The sequence below is a fragment of the Zingiber officinale genome, chromosome 9A (assembly GCF_018446385.1).
Source record: "Zingiber officinale cultivar Zhangliang chromosome 9A, Zo_v1.1, whole genome shotgun sequence".
NCBI lineage: Eukaryota > Viridiplantae > Streptophyta > Magnoliopsida > Zingiberales > Zingiberaceae > Zingiber > Zingiber officinale.
The window spans coordinates 76,405,963-76,426,315 of NC_056002.1; the positions used below are offsets into that span (position 1 = coordinate 76,405,963).

General features: G+C 41.6%; 2 long non-coding RNA genes across 2 annotated transcripts; both read right to left on the reverse strand.

Moving 5' to 3' along the window:
* Window positions 1-2,633: 2,633 nt before the first annotated feature.
* Window positions 2,634-3,825, reverse strand: LOC122020952. The gene is made up of 4 exons (XR_006122378.1): window positions 3,180-3,825; window positions 2,983-3,053; window positions 2,844-2,907; window positions 2,634-2,688 (listed from the first exon to the last, which is right to left on the reverse strand). It is a non-coding gene; the product is annotated as an uncharacterized LOC122020952 (long non-coding RNA).
* Window positions 3,826-10,402: 6,577 nt separating this feature from the next.
* On the reverse strand, window positions 10,403-11,340 carry LOC122021009. Its single transcript, XR_006122416.1, has 4 exons — window positions 10,949-11,340; window positions 10,752-10,822; window positions 10,613-10,676; window positions 10,403-10,457 (listed from the first exon to the last, which is right to left on the reverse strand). It is a non-coding gene; the product is annotated as an uncharacterized LOC122021009 (long non-coding RNA).
* Window positions 11,341-20,353: the final 9,013 nt, after the last annotated feature.

The following is a 20,353-nucleotide window of genomic DNA, read 5'->3' on the forward strand; positions in this document are numbered from 1 at the left end:
AAAATCTAGTTCCATGATTTACATGTTTCGGCCCCTACAAGTTTAAAGGCTTAGAGAAATTAGAACCCAACTTATATATGCTTATGATGTTCTTGTGATGTATGCTATGGAATGTAGTTGTGGTTTCATACTCTTATGCCACTAAAAACCTAATTTCATGATTGTTAGGTTCGGCCATCTTGAATTAAGGGGTCTAGGAAGTTTGAAATTTTAAACAAACATGCTTATGTTGTTCCTCATGAAAATGTATAACATGTTGGCTTAAGGTTCAACACCTCTATGCTACTTGTAACCTAGGATGAGATAAGCTAGGGTTCGGCCATGATATGATTAGGAGCTTAGGGAACTTAGAACCCAAACTAAATGTGCTTAAGTAGTTCCCTATGAAATATAATATGATATGAGTATAGGGTTTACATGTTTACATGTTGCTTAGAACTTGATTCCTCTTCATGAAAGGTTTCGGCCATGAAATAATTGGAAACCTAGGAGGGCTTAAAATTTAGGTTAACATGCTTATGATCTTTCTTATGTTAGTATGTGAAGATATCATGAAAATTTTTATGTTTGTATGTTGTCTAGAGATCATGTGGTCCTTTCATGACTTTCGGCCATATGGGTTTAGTGACTAGATATACCTCACATGATATGAAGAGATGATATTTAATGATTCCATGAATGATTATGTCTTTATAGGATATGTGTTATGTTCTTTCATGTATGCTTATGACCCATGTATGTATGTACTATGTGCTCAAACATGCTTACTTTATGACATGATAAAATGATACGTTCGTTATGCAAGCCTATGATTCATGCATGTGCTGTGTGCCCAAATATGCATGCTTTAAGATAAGTGATATGTTCATGATGTATGTTATGATTCATGCATGTGTTGTGTGCCCAAATATGCATGTTTTATGATATGTTAAGAAATATGATATGCATGAAATGATAAGAACTATGATATGTAAGTTAAGTCATGCTACTTTACTTTATGTATGACTTGTACCAAGGGTGGGCTCCATAAGTGCCTCGGGGTCGATGGACTAAGAAACGGGCCTCGTTAGGGATGGGCTCCTAAGTGCCCCTAGGTCGATGGACTAAGAAACGGGCCTAGTATGTGTCACGCCCCAGAGGAGTCTCTGTCCGAAGAAATTTCGGCAGCATCTCCCCTGTACGGCGGACAATATGAAACTTTCTACATATCACATATACATCAGCCACAGGCGGCTGGAATGATAACAAAAAAAAATAAAGACAAACACCACGCAGTTAATAAAGATATCCAGCCTCTGGCTGTCACAACCACGCAGTTAATAATAGTAAACAACAACAATAAGACTCTGACTCGAAATCCACCCTACTCCACTACATTCGTAAAGCTCAAATCCAACGAACTCACCTCTTCTGCCGTCTAGGCAGGCATATAGTAGAATAAAAACCAAACCATCCAAAAATCCATCAAACGGTAACAATCCGTACAATATCCATAAATAAAATCCAAAACAAAACTAAAACATAGTCTGATGGAAGAAAAACCAAAATAAAGCAAATAACAACCTAGTAGAGAACTAGCTCTACGTGCAGATGGGGGGCTAGCGAACAGCCTCAACCTGAAAATATATCAACAATGGAGGCGGGTGAGTCCAACACTCAGTACAACTGATATGCATAATAAAACCAATAACAGACAACACTAATCATACAGTCTCCTGAATACGAGGAGGATAAATGCAATCGAAATGAAATCGAAGATAAGCTCTGATCGGATCAAAGTATAAAGGTAGCAGTCGTCGGATCGAGTGAGTCATAATCGTATGCGTATGTCAATCAACGATCCAAACAAACGGCAGATATAAGTGCAAGAATCACAAGCAAATAAAATGCAATAAATGCATATCAACCCCATACTCGAAATCAATGCTCCTGCAATGACAGAGTAAGCGGGATCTTGTGAGTACTCCGCCCGTGACCCCAAATCATAAATGGGGAGCTCAATGCTCTCATCTCCCTGACGATCACGATGATGGGAGGATATCTCACGGCTACCACCGAGTCTCGACCAACGGAGCGAAACAAAGTCCACCATCGCCGCTACCACGCTGCTACCCTAAATGCCAACGGAGCTAAACAGAGCGGAACTGACTGCCGGCTACCCATATGACCAACGGAGCCAAACAGCAGAACCGCCACACACCAGCCAGATATACAAATCCATGGGTGATGTGTGCAGTACATGTAACTGGCGATGAGCTCAACCAAAGTAGAGCCGACAATCGCACAGCATGCAATCATGATGCATGATACTGAACATGGCAATCTCATGAATAACATGGCATGATCCATATAAATAGATACAAAGTGTGTACCACAAGAAGACGTATCAAATAGAAGGTACACAAATCGAAGAGGGTATCAAATAAACCCTAGATCCAGAATATAACAGAGCATGTGGTTAGGTCACTACCTAAGGCATATGTGATCAGGTAGACAATATGCAATGCAGAATAAATAAACAAACAACATGTACTAATCATGTAGTGACCAACCGAAATAAACAAGTAACACAATTACTGTTATATGTTAAACATATTATCATGCATATCAAAAGACACAAGTCAAAGTACCCGCCTCCAATAAAGTGATCCAAATCTGACTCCAAGATACTCGTCTCGCGTCAAGATCCTGTGTCACGAATATAAATATATTTCATTTAGCTACATTCTCATAAATAGCTAAATAACTCTCTAACCCTAGTTTAGGGCAAATCCCTGACCAACACATAAACCCAATTCAACCCATACATGATCAATAGCATATATCAAATTCCTATGCCTTACCTGAAACTCACAGCCGTTTTATCACTGTTGGAAGTAGGATCGTTTGCTGCTGGAATCCTTCCTACTGATCAGATCATGTTGAGATCAATAATTGGGAATCACAAATCAAACAACAACCCATCTTACAACCTAATCTTACCTCAGGTGTGTCAAGCTGTTGACAGGGGGTGGTGGCCGGAATCAAACAGAGACAGCAACAAACTCTTGATGCTGTGATAACCGGAACCAACTAGGTCACTGTCTTCCAACAATCGAATCGAAAGAAATCACACTACAAATGCATCAACAACCCAATCAACTACTAGTGCACAACTAAAATTTCAACCTAATCCTTACCTTCATCCAGTAGCTCACTGGATTAGAGGACGGAGGAGTTAGGTCACCGGTGTTGTTTCCAGCAAGGGCTACTGAGGCAGTAAACCAGAGCAAAGGGGCGACGACGACATACAGATCCCAAGTGGTGGCCACGGCAGAACCCTTACCAGCGTCGGAAACAGAGGCTAGGGCAGAGGCTACAAATCGACAATTGCTTTGAGTGTTGGCAGCCGGCTATCTGCTGAGCGGGGGCTAGGGCACGGTGAGAACTCGGACAAGGAGTCTCGGAGTGGCACAGAAGAGGTCGGAAAAAGGCGTCGACGGCGTTGGCACCTAGGGCTCGGTGCTGCTCGGCGTCGAGAGAAAGAGAGACAGTGGCATCGGCAGAGATGCTAGGGCATAGAGGAAAGGCACCGGCGATTTGGGGACGGCAGAGCGGAGAAGAAGAAAAAGGAACAAACCTTGATCGGGGCTTAAATCGCGAGCGGTTAGCTCGGCGCCGGTTAGGGCAAGGGGGTGAGGACTTCGGGCGCGCGGCAATGAAAGAAAACGGCGGAGGAAAATAAGAAAAAGAATAAAGAAAAAGGGAGAAAAATCAAACATTTCCTCTTTAAAACGAGGTAGCCTAAACAGGCTTTTCCGGACCCCATTTTTATCCCCGTTAACTCGTCCGTACGAGCTCCGAAAAATTCCCGAAAAATTTCTAAAAATTCCGGAAAATTCCCTTATTAATATTCCCTATTTTTTTTCCCGGTATTTTACATTCTCCCCCACTAATAAAAATTTGGTCCCCAAATTTCAGTATCTACCATCAGCAAGTACTAATAACAAGTAACAATAATAAATGCTGAACGGTAAATTAAATCACATACCACAAGTGAAAAGATGGGGTATCGAGCTCGGATCGTATCCTCGAGCTCCCAAGTAACTTCCTCATCCGAATGATGCTGCCATCCGACTTTAACCAGCCGGATAGTCTTGTTCCGCAACTGACGCTCTTTCCGGTCGAGAATCCGTACCGGAACCTCCTCATAAGTTATGTCAGGCTGAACTGGAACTGGAATATCTGTCAGCACATGCGTCGGGTCGGGCACGTATCTCATCAGCATGGATACGTGGAATACATCGTGCACGCCAATCAAGGACGGCGATACTACCAACTAGTGAGCTACTGCTCCAATCCTTTCTAAGATCTAGAAAGGTCCAATGTATCACAGAGCTAGCTTACCTCTGAGGTCAATCTCTTCACCCCTTTCTTGGGTGAAACTCGCAAAAATACCTGGTCACAAATGGAGAACTCTAAGAGTCTCCCACTCCGGTCAGCGTAACTCTTCTAGCAGTCATATGCCTCTAACATCTTCTGTCCGATAGTATGGACCACTTTGCCTCACGTTGAGCTCTATGAGGTCCCAACAACTGGGCCTCTCGGATTCTCGTCCTGATTAACGACTGAGCAACTATGGTAACAAGAATACCCTGCTCTGTCTGTCCCTGCTCCTCAATGTCTAACTCAGAGAAATCCTGAATCAAATCTGTGACCACAACTCGGTGGCAAGCTAAAGTCCCTCTAGACCTCTAGCTAAGTGCATCGGTAACCACATTAGCTTTTCCCAGGTGATAGCTAATGGTACAATCATAATCCTTCAAGAACTCCATCTATCTCCTCGGTCGAAGATTAAGTTCCTTCTGAGTGAACAGATATTTGAGATTCCGATGGTCAGTGAGAATCTCAATGTAATATCATACAGGTACTGCCGCCAAATCTTCAGGGCAAAAATAACAGCGGCCATTTACAGATCATGTACAGGGTAGACCTTCTCATGCTCCTTCAACCGACGAGAAGCATAAGAGACTAACATATCGTGCTGCATCAGAACAGCGCTCAAACCCTGAATAGATGCGTCGGTATAGAGGACATATCCGTCCTCTCCAAATGGTAAAAACCAAAAATCGAAGCCGACACTAGTCTCCGCTTCAGCTCCTAAAAGCTGGTCTTGCAATCCTTAGTCCGAGTAAACTTCACGCCTTTCATGGTCACGCGTGAAAGTAGCATAGCTATGCGGAAGAAACCCTCGACGAAAGGTCTGTAATATCCTGCGAGTCACAAAAGACTGCGGATCTCCTACACTGATTTCGGCTGCTCCCAACGGTAACAACCTCTATCTCTTGTGGATCCACGATACACTCCTACTGGTGACCGTGTGTTCCAAACATCATAACAAAAGACAATCCAAACCAGCACTACTGATAATCACATATAGATGTTCTCGTTGAATCATCTCTAGATCTATGCAAAGATAGTGTACGTGACTCACCTCGGATCCGTAATAAACCATAACATCGTCCACAAAGATAATGGACACCTATCCAAACATCCTCGACATACCAGGATTATCGAGTCCCTGAAAACATCTAAGGCACTGTAAGCCTATATGGCAAAAACCAATACACATAATGTCTGTATCACAGACATTCCTATTCATAAGATCTCCAATAATAAATCGAAAAATCTGATCATCAATAACATAAATCACCAAAGAATAGATCCTCCAGGGTGAGAGCAACGCTCCATCACAGGAAATACTACATATGTGGGAGCAACGCTCTACCACAAGAAATCCTCAATATGTGGGAGCAACACTCCACCACAAATAATCTGAAATATGTATCTGCAATAAATATAGGAGCAATGCTCCGCTACCAGCAATCCGTGATATGTGGGAGCAACGCTCCACCACAAAACAATACCTAAGTACCCCAAGGCACCTAACTATCCAGCTAGAGACTGTACAAGATCTCTCTACCACAATTCGCTGTGGTTATCCTAGGATATAACAACCTAGTAACTAATCAAATTCATCATCAACTCTATCAGCATCCTAGTGGGTCATCCACTGATAGGAAAATTAGTTGATGGGTTAATTCAACAAATGACATAATGCAGTCACTCCACATTCTGCATTCAGTATAAGTAGAATCATCATACTGCTACCAATGTATACACCTAGCACTCATGCTCACACAACATATGTATGATCAACAAAATCCTCCAATTATTATACACCAATCATACTCACAACTCAGGTATATTCAGTATGATACCTCCAACAATACATACCGAACACGTGTGCAAAATCAATGTAGGTAAAATCAACAATACACCTCAAACAACACTCACATAACATATAGTATAACCAACATATAATTCCAATAAAACCTACTAAACCCAGGTGCACTCATAAAATCAAACATAATCAAAAAGATACCTCAGATACCACACCAAACACATATGTACATATCACAACTCAGATTAAATCGACAAAATGCCTCCAACAAAACACCACCGATGTACATATACTACATCTCGGATTTAATCAACAAGATATCTTCAATAATACCTCCAGATACATACACCCAACTACATATCTATGATTCACAAGGAACCTTCAAACCATATCAGAACATGGATACATATACTACTTACAAATGGACAGTCCACCCAGGATTCCTACAACACATAACAATCATCATATACGTGCAATATAGACATGCAAAATCAGCATACCAACTCAATCAAAGAGACCAACCTTATGCTACCAACACTCATGGGTTACGGGTATATCTAAACAAAATTCATGCATATGTATCAAGCATGAATACATCAATCAAAAGCAACTCAAAATGGAGCAGCCTAATCATCCAGTAACAACCCTGCTCTAAGTTCAAAGGAACTAGTATCGGACAAGAAAAATATACACAGCCGTGGTATAACATTGCAAGTCAATGTCATACCCTACCAAGACTATATCAAATGGGAAGAATTTTATCATCACAAATCCAAATGTACTCTCCCAGTATACACTAGTAACGAGTGTATCCCATAAGTGTTAAGCAATTAACTCTACACTTCCTTACATCAGCGGGGTCATATATCCCAATGCACCCTCTAAATTATCCCACCAGATATATACAGTCCATGGTCAAAGTTTTCATGGAATAGGATACATCGATCCTCTATAACCTATCCAAGCCGACAATGATATACGGCTGAATCCGTCCTTTCCACGTCAGTACAAAGCATGTACTCAAATGTGCTCTAGATACATAACTAAGCACAAACAACCTAAAGGTTCAAACCTCTAAGAATAGAGTATGACAATCCTCTACTGATCAACCAACAAAACTAAATCATTCATCTACTAACTAATCAAGAATACCTTAATCCTCCACAAGCAACTAAGGTATATCAAACTACGATCAAATGGTATACTACATTATCAAATAACTAAATCAGTTCATGGGTCAATTCAACACTAATACATCATCTCAAACTAGAGAATGTCAATCCACATAATATCATATGAATAAATGTGTACGACCCAAAAGAAAAAGCTAGAATTCAATATCATCAAGACACCCTCATTTTTTTTTATCCTCAAAAATATCAGCCCACTAATATCAGATGAATAAGTCTCTACTCTCCATGAGGGTAAGTTAGCATTCAAAACATCAAATCATTATTTATCCACATAGTTCAATATCAGATGAAACAAATATCAATTTTATCATCCTGTTAACTAACCATAATTAACCAGATTTATTAAAATCAAAAATCTCATAGGCACATAAACTCTCTAGCTTCCAATTTATAATCTGATCACCAACTATAAACATCAACCTGTGAACACCATACATGATACTCACTATATCACCATCAATGACAACCCAAATAAAAGATCATCAAAATAGTTATCCACTAAAAGATCATCAACAACCACATAACATTTACTCTCTTAAATCATTAGAAATCAACACATCAAAATATCTGATCTCACAATATCCCTCAACCTCAAACCATTCTCAATAATGATCAAACATGGTAACTCCCCTAATGAACAATTTTTCATCATATCGGGTATCCTAATATCCAAAAGATATGAGTATAAAACCTCCACTGGCTAAAACAACATAAATATGTAGATATCATCCACTACCCAGCTAACAATAGCAGAGGCTGGTATGTGCCTCCATCTCCTACTAATAGTAACAGAAGCAAAAATCTACTGATGGTATGATGTGAAAAATCACCAGAGACTATAATCCTTGATCTCTATTAAGGTCAACCATGCTTAATGGCTAACTCATCACAAAAAATATGTGCTTCCAGACAAGTACTAAATAAAGAATGCTAATACCTGTCATAAACTATAAAATTAAACATCATACCTATATGCCGTCTGGAGATGTTCCGTCGCTGTCCAGTCCCCAAATTGACCTCAAAATTTCCGATCGAGAACAACAACGGAAATCCATATAAATCCGAAACGGAAATCCAAACCCAATCGTAATGGAAAAATTCATGTCACTCAAACAACTACCCAGTTTGACTCGCAAACTTGGGCTAAATCCAAAAATCCAGAATACCCAAAAACAGGTATCCGATAAATCACCAGAACACCGAAAGCAGGTATCATAACCCGCTCTGATACCAAATAAATTGGTATCAGATAAATCTCAAAAATCCAACACACGAAAATCCAACAAGTATCGCCAAACTTTGGCGCTCTGATACCATATCAATTGGTATCAGGTTATACCAACTATGCAAAATACGAAAACAAAGATCGTAAAAATCCAAAACACACAGCAAGTATCGTATACCTGCTCTGATACCACTAAATTGTCACGCCCCAGAGGAGTCTCTGTCCGAAGAAATTTCGGCAGCATCTCCCCTGTACGGCGGACAATATGAAACTTTCTACATATCACATATACATCAGCCACAGGCGGCTGGAATGATAACAAAAAAAATAAAGACAAACACCACGCAGTTAATAAAGATATCCAGCCTCTGGCTGTCACAACCACGCAGTTAATAATAGTAAACAACAACAATAGGACTCTGACTCGAAATCCACCCTACTCCACTACACTCGTAAAGCTCAAATCCAACGAACTCACCTCTTCTGCCGTCCAGGCAGGCATATAGTAGAATAAAAACCAAACCATCCAAAAGTCCATCAAACGGTAACAATCCGTACAATATCCATAAATAAAATCCAAAACAAAACTAAAATATAGTCTGATGGAAGAAAAACCAAAATAAAGCAAATAACAACCTAGTAGAGAACTAGCTCTACGTGCAGATGGGGGGCCAGCGACTGGAACTGCTCCGGACAACCTCAACCTGAAAATATATCAACAATGGAGGCGGGGTGAGTCCAACACTCAGCAAGTACAACTGATATGCATAATAAAACAAATAACAGACAACACTAATCATGCGTACAGTCTCCTGAATATGAGGAGGATAAATGCAACAGAAATGAAATCAGAAGATAACTGTACTGACCGGATCAAAGTATAAAGGTAACAGGTCGTCAGACCGAGTGAGTCATAATCCTGTATGCATGTCAATCAATGCATCCAAACAAATGCAGCATATAAGTGCAGCAATCACAAGCAAATAAAAATGCAATAAATGCATATGTCAACCCCATACTCTGAAATCAATGCTCCTGTGCAATGACAGAGTAAACGGGATGCTGTCGGAGTACTCCTGTCCTGTGACCCCAAATCATAAATGGGGGAGCTCAATGCTCTCATCTCCCGGTACACGATGACGGGGAGGATATCTCTGCCGGCTACCACGCTGAGTCTCCTGACCAACGGAGCCAAACAAAGTCCACCATCTGCCGGCTACCACGCTGCTACCCTAAATGCCAACGGAGCCAAACAGAGCGGAACTGACTGCCGGCTACCACGCTGAGTCGCCTGACCAACGGAGCCAAACAGCAGAACCGCCACACACCAGCCAGATATACAAATCCATGGGTGATGTGTGCAGTACATGTAACTGGCGATGAGCTCAACCAAAGTAGAGCCGACAATCGCACAGCATGCAATCATGATGCATGATACTGAACATGGCAATCTCATGAATAACATGGCATGATCCATATAAATAGATACAAAGTGTGTACCACAAGAAGACGTATCAAATAGAAGGTACACAAATCGAAGAGGGTATCAAATAAACCCTAGATCCAGAATATAACAGAGCATGTGGTTAGGTCACTACCTAAGGCATATGTGATCAGGTAGACAATATGCAATGCAGAATAAATAAACAAACAACATGTACTAATCATGTAGTGACCAACCGAAATAAACAAGTAACACAATTACTGTTATATGTTAAACATATTATCATGCATATCAAAAGACACAAGTCAAAGTACCCGCCTCCAATAAAGTGATCCAAATCTGACTCCAAGATACTCGTCTCGCGTCAAGATCCTGTGTCACGAATATAAATATATTTCATTTAGCTACATTCTCATAAATAGCTAAATAACTCTCTAACCCTAGTTTAGGGCAAATCCCTGACCAACACATAAACCCAATTCAACCCATACATGATCAATAGCATATATCAAATTCCTATGCCTTACCTGAAACTCACAGCCGTTTTATCACTGTTGGAAGTAGGATCGTTTGCTGCTGGAATCCTTCCTACTGATCAGATCATGTTGAGATCAATAATTGGGAATCACAAATCAAACAACAACCCATCTTACAACCTAATCTTACCTCAGGTGTGTCAAGCTGTTGACAGGGGGTGGTGGCCGGAATCAAACAGAGACAGCAACAAACTCTTGATGCTGTGATAACCGGAACCAACTAGGTCACTGTCTTCCAACAATCGAATCGAAAGAAATCACACTACAAATGCATCAACAACCCAATCAACTACTAGTGCACAACTAAAATTTCAACCTAATCCTTACCTTCATCCAGTAGCTCACTGGATTAGAGGACGGAGGAGTTAGGTCACCGGTGTTGTTTCCAGCAAGGGCTACTGAGGCAGTAAACCAGAGCAAAGGGGCGACGACGACATACAGATCCCAAGTGGTGGCCACGGCAGAACCCTTACCAGCGTCGGAAACAGAGGCTAGGGCAGAGGCTACAAATCGACAATTGCTTTGAGTGTTGGCAGCCGGCTATCTGCTGAGCGGGGGCTAGGGCACGGTGAGAACTCGGACAAGGAGTCTCGGAGTGGCACAGAAGAGGTCGGAAAAAGGCGTCGACGGCGTTGGCACCTAGGGCTCGGTGCTGCTCGGCGTCGGGAGAAAGAGAGACAGTGGCATCGGCAGAGATGCTAGGGCATAGAGGAAAGGCAGCCGAGGTTGGGAAACAGAGCGGAGAAGAAGAAAAAGGAACAAACCTTGATCGGGGCTTAAATCGCGAGCGGTTAGCTCGGCGCCGGTTAGGGCAAGGGGGTGAGGACTTCGGGCGCGCGGCAATGAAAGAAAACGGCGGAGGAAAATAAGAAAAAGAATAAAGAAAAAGGGAGAAAAATCAAACATTTCCTCTTTAAAACGAGGTAGCCTAAACAGGCTTTTCCGGACCCCATTTTTATCCCCGTTAACTCGTCCGTACGAGCTCCGAAAAATTCCCGAAAAATTTCCAAAAATTCCGGAAAATTCCCTTATTAATATTCCCTATTTTTTTTTCCCGGTATTTTACAGTATGTATGCCTTGTAGGGTTCAAGACTTGCTACCTTGGACCTACATAGGACGCGCGCATTTATGTATGTGGTACAAGCCGGGGCCCTAATCATGTTGAGATTATGTTTAAGTATGTATTGTATAAGTTTTCAAAAGACATGTTGCATATGTTGCATGATATATGTTTAGGGATGTACCATGATTATACTTTATGATTACGCCATGCTAGTTATGATGATGTTATGCTATGACAGGATACGTTTGATGATCATGATATGTTATGCCATGATACTTTATGTTATGTTATGATATGCCATGATATGCTCTTAACATGATACACTTGTCTTTATGTCTTATGACTTGTGATTTTAATATGCTTGACGGTTTTTGTGAGTAGGAAAGGAACTTACTGAGCCATGAGTGCTCATAGCTTACTTTCTTGTACCACAGATAAAGCAAGGAATGGATGTACTAAGGGAGCAGCAGGAGGGCTTGAAGGATGTGTGGGATAGTGGACTGGCTAAAAGAAATGACCTGCTTTCATTTAATAAGAAATTTGCCATGTTGATGTTTTTACTTTATGACTCCATGACTTTAAGTATGTGTTTGGTATTAAGACCCAAAATTTATGATAAGTATGCTATGTGGACCTTTTATGTCTATTGTGATTTTTAAGTAAGAAAAAGGTTTTTAAATTCTCTATGTAAGACTTCCGCTGTGTTAAGTATGCAAGTGTCGTCAAGTAACCTCCGTCGCCTTAGCAGGAGGGGCGGGGCGTTACAAACAGTGCCCTTGAGATCTCAAATCTCTCACGCCTCGCTTGTCATTGATTCAGCTGACGAAGATGTTCAACCATATCGTAAGCGCCCATTAACTCGTGTTGCTTCTGAAGCTCAGAGTTCATGGTCGCGAGCATTAGACAGGACACATCTAATGCGTCATCTTGATGCTTCTTGTAAGCATCTTTGTTAGCTCGCGGGGCATTGGCAGGAGGAGCCTCCGGAATGAGCTGCTCCAGAACGTACAGTTTACATTCTTGGGTGAGAACTATTCTCAGGTTCCTGTACCAGTCCAGGAAGTTTGCTCCGTTGAGCTTGTCCTTCTCGATGACAGATCGCAGGGAGAAGGTGTTCGTGTTCGACGTCATGGCAATTCTACAATAGAAATAAATGCAGAAATAAGTATCATATTCTTAATCATTTAATTATGCCTTTAAATAAATGATGCTCCCACTGAATTCTATAATTCATGTGGGACAAGATCCACATCATACTAACCCTTGAGTTAGCTTTGGCTAATACGCCCAAGACTTAGTATGATCGGTAGGTAACGATTACCAATTACATCTCTATGTAACTCTTGTTTATAGGGTAAAATCCGCATTTATATTAAAATTCGAGTTAGCTTTGGCTAATACGCCCGAGAATTAATATAAACGTGATTTTGCCCTACCTTTCCAACCATTGGAAGAATGCCTATAGTTGTACTCGATCCAACCGAGTAAAATAGGAATACACAATCTAATTGAGTTTGTATTCACCCATGCGTTGATAGGCGGGACCAAGATTGTCCCTCCGTACCCTACCAAGATAGTATGTGTTGCTCTGCTTTGGCAGATTCAACAACAGCATGCGATCAAGGTAGTGGTAGGTATCACGGCATGGTAGGCATTATGAGTTGACGCATTTTAGATCTAATCTAAACGATGATGCGTATCATATACTCGATAGATCTAATGTAAAATACCGAAAAAAATGGCGAATAATGATAAGGGAATTTTTCGGAATTTTTAGAAATTTTCTGAGAATTTTTCGGAGTTCGTAAGACAGGTTTTGTTCGGGTTCGGATTAAACCTGTTTGGGATACCCGTTTAATGGAGGAAATGTTTTATTTATAAAACATTTTTCTTTTTCCTTTCCTCACCCGAACCTTTTCCTCTCTTCCCCGATCTCCTCTCCCCTTCCTCTGTTCTCTCTTGCGGACGAAGCAAGCCGACGGTTCCGGCGGCTGTCGACCTCGACGGAAACCAGTAGAGTCACCGGAGCTTGCTGGAGCACGACGGGACTGGTGGAGTACAGATCTCCTTCGGTCGAGGGGTTGCGGTTCGGTGGATTCAGCGATCGATCGTCGGCGATACGGCAACTAGGGCACGGCGGGGGGCTTGATTCGTGTCGTCTCCTAGCCAATCGACCTTCCCTTTCCTCTCCTCGCGTTGCTCACAGTGCGATCCACCCCTTCATTTGCCGGATTTGGATCGGGAGACGCCACCGAGCAGCGATCTTGGAGGTAAGGCATCGCCGGATCTTTGGTGGATTCAAAGGTTCGTTAGGTTAGAGTTCTTCCGGCATTGATCCTTCTAGTGCTGGTATTTTCTCTTGAGCGGATCTTGCACCTCCTATTCTTGTGTTGGATTGGGAGATTCGGTTGATGATGGTGGTGTTCTTGAGCTGTCGGGCAGAGGCTTGAAGGGTGTTGTTTGATTGTGATCTCTTGATCCCTACTTGAACCGGTTGATTTCAGTAAGTTGCTCTATTCTGTTCTCTTCTATGCTGTGGTGTTGGAAGTGTGATCGTGAGGTGATTTCTAACCGCAATCTTTGATCCAACAGTCAATAGGTGCTGTGAATCGAGGTATGTGAAGGGATGTTGATACTTGATGTAAATGCATGGAATTGGGTTTATGTGTAGGTTTGATTAGAGGTTGTAGTAGATGTTGATTGTATCTAATCTAATGGATGATTAGGGGTTAGACAACTAACCCTAATTAATTGTTAGATTAGTTTAGAAAAGATAATGGTGACGTGATTAGGGTTTTGCCCTAATTGGTTATTAGGGATTTTATTTAGCTATTCTTTTGGATTTAGCTAAATAAAAATATATATTGTTTGACAGGACTCGGATTCGAGACGAGGCGCCTCGACGTTGGATTTGCTGTGATACACACGATATTTGAGGCGGGTACCTCTTGACTTATCTTTTATGATATTGTCATTGGATATGCATAGTATTTTATAACTACATGCAATGAACATGCTTGCCTTTGGTATGTCACTGTTTGATATCCATAGCATGTTAGGTTTGTCACCTGTGATGTATCCGTGCTTATATCTCGTGATTTGTTGCCATGATTATCTTGTTACCATGAGTATCTTAGTTTCTAGAGTGACATACCATGCTTACTGAGGTTAGGACTAGGATTTGGATTGTTGTTTCTGGCCTGTGTATCTAGATTATCTGATACTTAGGTTTTTGTGCCATATCAGGTTTGTGTACCTCTATTTGTATATCATATATGATTCGGGTGTTTAGACCCTGATTCTTTGATCTGTGTATATTGTTGGTACATATGCTATGAAAGAGGGATATGATTTGGGTCTAGGTTGTTATACCTTAGAGGATTTGTATACCCTAGATCTGTGGATTTGGCTTACTGATACTGTGGTACCCATATTATGTATATATGGATTTTTCTATGCTGATCAGGATATTCCATACTTATTATGTTCAGGACATAGGGTTTTTGATATTCTATCTGACCTGTGTACTATAGATTTTGGTATGTGACCATCGCTTTTACAGTACCCATTTTGTATTTATGGATATGGTTATATTGATCAGTTTTTGTTATGCATAGTGACATGCATCATGATTGCATGCTGTGCGATTGTCGGCTCCACTATGGTTGAGCCCATCGCCAGTTACATGTACTGCACACACCCCCACTCATGGTTTAGTGGTATATCAGGCAGGTGTGTGGCGGTTCTGCTGTTTGGCTCCGTTGGTCTGAGGACTCAGCGTGGTAGCCGGCAGACAGTTCCGCTCTGTTTGGCTCCGCTGGCATTTAGTGTAGCAGCGTAGTAGCCGGCAGACGGTGGACTCTGTTTGGCTCCGTTGGTCAGGTGACTCAGCGTGGTAGCCGGCAGAGATACCTCCCCGTCATCGTGTACCGGGAGATGAGAGCATTGAACTCCCCCATTTATGATTTGGGGTCACAGGACAGGAGTACTCCGACAGCATCTCGTCCACTCGGTCATTCATCAGGAGTAGTGACGACAGAGTGCACGGTTGTCACAGCCCTACCCACTTGGTCTCACCATTTGTGTGCGAGATGACTGACTGGCGTCAGGGGTGACCAGGACACATCATTAGCATCATATGCATTGATGTATTTATATTTTTATGATTGTGTTTGCTGCATTTGATTGCTGCATTTTGGTTGGATACATACTTTTGACCTGCATACAGGATTATTGACACTTTCGGTTTGACGACCTTTTTGTCGGAATAGGAGTTCCTGGTGAGTACAACTTCCTCAGTTACCTTTCAGTTTTGCGTATTCCCTATATATGATTAGGAAGCTGTATTCCATGATTGTTGCTGTTAGATATATCTTACTACTCATGTCCATTGGTATTCGCTGAGTTGTTGAACTCACCCCCGTTGATACTATCTTTTTCAGGTACCAGGTTTGGTTTTGGTGTCGCTTGGAGTATCCTGTCTGCTGGTCCCCACGTCACATCAGAGGACTTATCGGATTCATGTATGTTTTGTTTGTTTTATGTATCAGTTTTGTTTAGCTCTGTACTTTGGTTTTATTTTTGGAGAGTTGATGTTGTTATGTGGTGTTTTGTATTTGTTAATGGTTGTGTAAGCCTAGCCGGCTAGCAGTTTTGTGTTTTGGTTTTGGTACAGCCTAGTGGGCTGCTTTATTATTAACTGCGTGGTGTTTGTTTTCTTTTATTGTTATTATTCCAGCCGCATGTGGCTGAGGTATATAGTACTTGTAGAAAAGTTTCAGATTGTCCGCCGTACAGGGGAGATGCTGCCGAAATTTCTTCGGACAGAGACTCCTCTGGGGCGTGACAATTTAGTGGTATCAGAGCAGGTATACGATACTTGCTATGTGTTTTGGATTTTCGAGATTTATCTGATATCAATTTATTTGGTATCAGAGATCGACTTACGTGTCTTATTTTTCCGGTGTTTCGGATTTTGTGTTTTGGTTTTCTCGATGTGACTCTTCGGGACCTGGCAGCAGCAGGACATCTCCAAGCTATAGAAGGTATGTTGGTATACTGTTATCCTATTATTTAGTTAGTGTATGCATTGTTGACTGTGATAGTTATGACACTTTGTATCTGGTATCTGTCTGATGTTGTAGCCATATTATATGTGATGGGATAGTCACTGATCTTGATCGACCTTAAAAGAGATTAAGGAATATAGTCTCTGTTGATTTTTCATATTTTACCATTAGTAGTATTAGCTTTAGTTACTACTAATTGGTTAGGAGATGGAGGCACATACCAGCCTCTGTTGTTATTAGTGTGTAGTAGATAGTACCTTCATATTCATGTTGACTAGTCAGTAGAATACCGATATACTTTAGTTAGTTTTCGTCGGTAGATGATTATTGTACTCTGGTTAGATCGGTCAATAGAAAACTGATTTACATATATTGACTTGGGTTAGTCGTGGGTTGATTTACCCTAGACGCTTGTAGAGGTTTTATTGGTTCTTGATTAGTTAGTAGATGACCGATTAGTTTTGTTGATCCGATCAGTAGGGGATTGACCTACTTTACTTTTAGATGTTTGAATCTTGGGTTATTCGTGCTTAGTTGGATAACTTGAGCACAACGAGTACCTAGCTTATACTGATGTGGGAAAGGGTTGAACTAGCCATATACTATTGATGATTTGGTCAGTCGATAGAGGATCGATGTATCCTATTCCATGGGTACTGTAATTTTAGACTGTATGTACCTAATTGGATAACTTAAAAGATGACATAGGGTTTATGTGGTAGATTGGATTAAATATGCTGATTTTGCATATCTATGAAGTGTGTATATGATTGATATGAGTGGAAGAAGTTCTATGATGGATAGTTCATTTGTGGATAGTGAGATATTCCCATCTAGATATGGTTATTGTAGATTTCTTGTGGATTATAGCTATTTAGTTAGCTGTACGTGCCTGATTGACATATTTGAGGTATCTTGTTGATTATGTGTGATTTGTGAATGCACCGGGGTTTTAGTATGCCTTATTGGAAGTATATGTTGATTATACTCTTGGCATATGTGTATATTTGTCATGTGAGTATTGTTTGAGTGGTATTGTTGATTTTACCTACGATGAGATATGCACACGGGTTCGGTATACATTGTTGGAGGTATCACGGTGATTTATACCTATGATGTGAGTATTTTTGGTGTGTACTAATTGGAGGAGTATGTCGATCATACTTATGTTGTGTGTGCACGTGTGCCAGATGTATGGTTGGTAGAATCATGATGATTATACCTATGTTGAATGTAGAAGGTTAAATGTCTACATTATGATATTGGTTGTTTTACCCTGTCAACTAATTCTCCCATTAGTGGGTGACCGACCCACTAGGAGGATGATAGAGTTGACTATGGAATTGATTTGCTTATTGGGTGGGTTATACCCTAGGCTACCCGCAGTGATCTGTGGTAGAGAGATCTTGTGCAGTCTCTAGCTAGATAGTTAGGTACTTTGGGCACTTTTGTATTGTTGTGGTAGAGCGTAGCTCCCATGTTATGGATCGTTTGTGGTAGAGCGTAGCTTCCACATATTCTGGATTTCCACATATTATTGTTTGTTTGTGGTGGAGCGTTGCTCCCACATATTACGGATTGTTTGTGGTAGAGCGTTGCTCTCACATATGTGGTATTTCGTGTGATAGAGCATTGCTCTCACACTCGAGGTTCTATTCTTTGGTGATTATATATCGTTGGTGATCAGATTCCTGATTTGTTGTTGAGGATCTTATGGTTAGGAATGTCTGTGATACGGACATTATGTGTCTTGGTTTTACCATTAGTGCTTGTGGTGCCCTAGATGTTATCATGGACTCGATGATTGGGGTATCCCTAGAATGTTTGGATCAGTTTCCATTGTCTTTGTTGACGATGTTGTGATTTATTACGGATTTGAGGTGAGTCACGTACCCTACCTTTGCATAGGTCTAAAGATGTTTCGACGAGAACATGTATATGTGATTATCAGTAGTGTTGATTTGGTTGTCTTCTGTGAGATGTTTGGGACACGCGGTCACCAGTAGGAGTATACCGTGGTTCCACAGGAGATCGAGGTTGTTACTGTGGGAGTAGACGGAGTCTATAGAAGAGGCTCGCAACTTTCTTTGTTTGACTGATATTTCCGGAGATGCGTTGAGGATTTCTCACGGATTGTTATGCTATTGACACACTTGACCAGGAAAAGCGTGAAGTTTACGTGGTTCGAGGACTACAATACCAGCTTCTAGGAGCTAAAGCGGAGACCAGTGTCGGCTCCGATTTTTGGTTTTTCCTTTTGGAGAGGACGGATTCGTGCTTTATACCGACGCATCTCTACAGGATTTGGCGCTGTTCTGATGCAGCACGACACGGTAGTCTTCTATGTTTTCGACAGTTGTAGGAGCATGAGTAGAACTACCAGTATATGACTTGTGGCTGACCGTCATTATTTTTGCCTTGAAGATTTGGCGATATTATTTATATGGTATTACATTTGAGATTTTCACTAACCATAAGAGTCTCAAATATCTGTTTACTTAGAAGGAACCTAATCTCCGACAGAGGAGATGGATGGAGTTCCTGAAGGATTTTGATTGTACCATTAGCTATCACCTAGAGAAAGCTAATGTGGTTGTCGACGCACTTAGCTGGAAGTCTAGAGTGACTTTGGCTTACCACCGAGTTGTGGTCACAGACTGGTTACCATGGTTTCTCAGTCGTCGATCAGGACGAGGATCCGAGAGCCCTATGCTGTATTTGCGGGTTATTTGCAGCCAGATAGCTTCCGGGTAGCAGACCGAGTTTATACGAGACGAGGAGGGTATTCCGAGGTAGATTATGCGTACCTCAGTCTCATCCGGTTTTATAAGAGTTACTTCCGGAGGCTCATCGCTCATGAATTGCTGTCCACCCAGGCGGTACCTGTGTGTACCAAGATTTGAGGTGTTTCTATTGGTGGAACGACATGAAGGAAGACATCGCGGATTTTGTAGCTAGATGTTTTGTCGGTCAGCAAGTGAAGGCCGAGCATCAGAGATCTGCCGGCTTACTTCAGCGGATTTCTATTCCTGAGTGGGAATGGGAACATATTACCATAGACTTTGTGGTGAGTCTATCTAGGACACGATGAGGTCATGACGTGATTTGGGTAATCGTTGATCGATTAACCAAATCCGTGCACTCGTTAGCGATCCGGAAGACTGATTTCCTAGATCGATTGGTGGATCTATTTTGCCGGGAGATCATCAGATCACGTGGTGTCCCGTTGACTATTATTTCAGATAGAGACCCCCGGTTCACGTCTCGTTTTTGACAGAGTCTGCAGTAGGCCTTTGGGCACGCAACTCTGTTTCAGTACAACTTTCCATCCGCAGACGGATGGACTGTTAGAGCGGACCATTCAGACTCTAGAGGACTTGCTGAGGTTTTGTGTATTGGATTTTAGGGGCAGTTGGGAGGACCATTTGCCATTGGTAGAGTTCGCCTACAACAACAGTTTTCATTCGCCTGTCTAGATGGCAACGTTTGAGGCGTTATATGGTAGACCTTGTCGGACACCCAACCTCTAGGATGAGGTTGGGGAGGCCCAGTTGTTGGGACCTCATAGAGCTCAGCAGAATGAAGAGTTGGTCCGTATT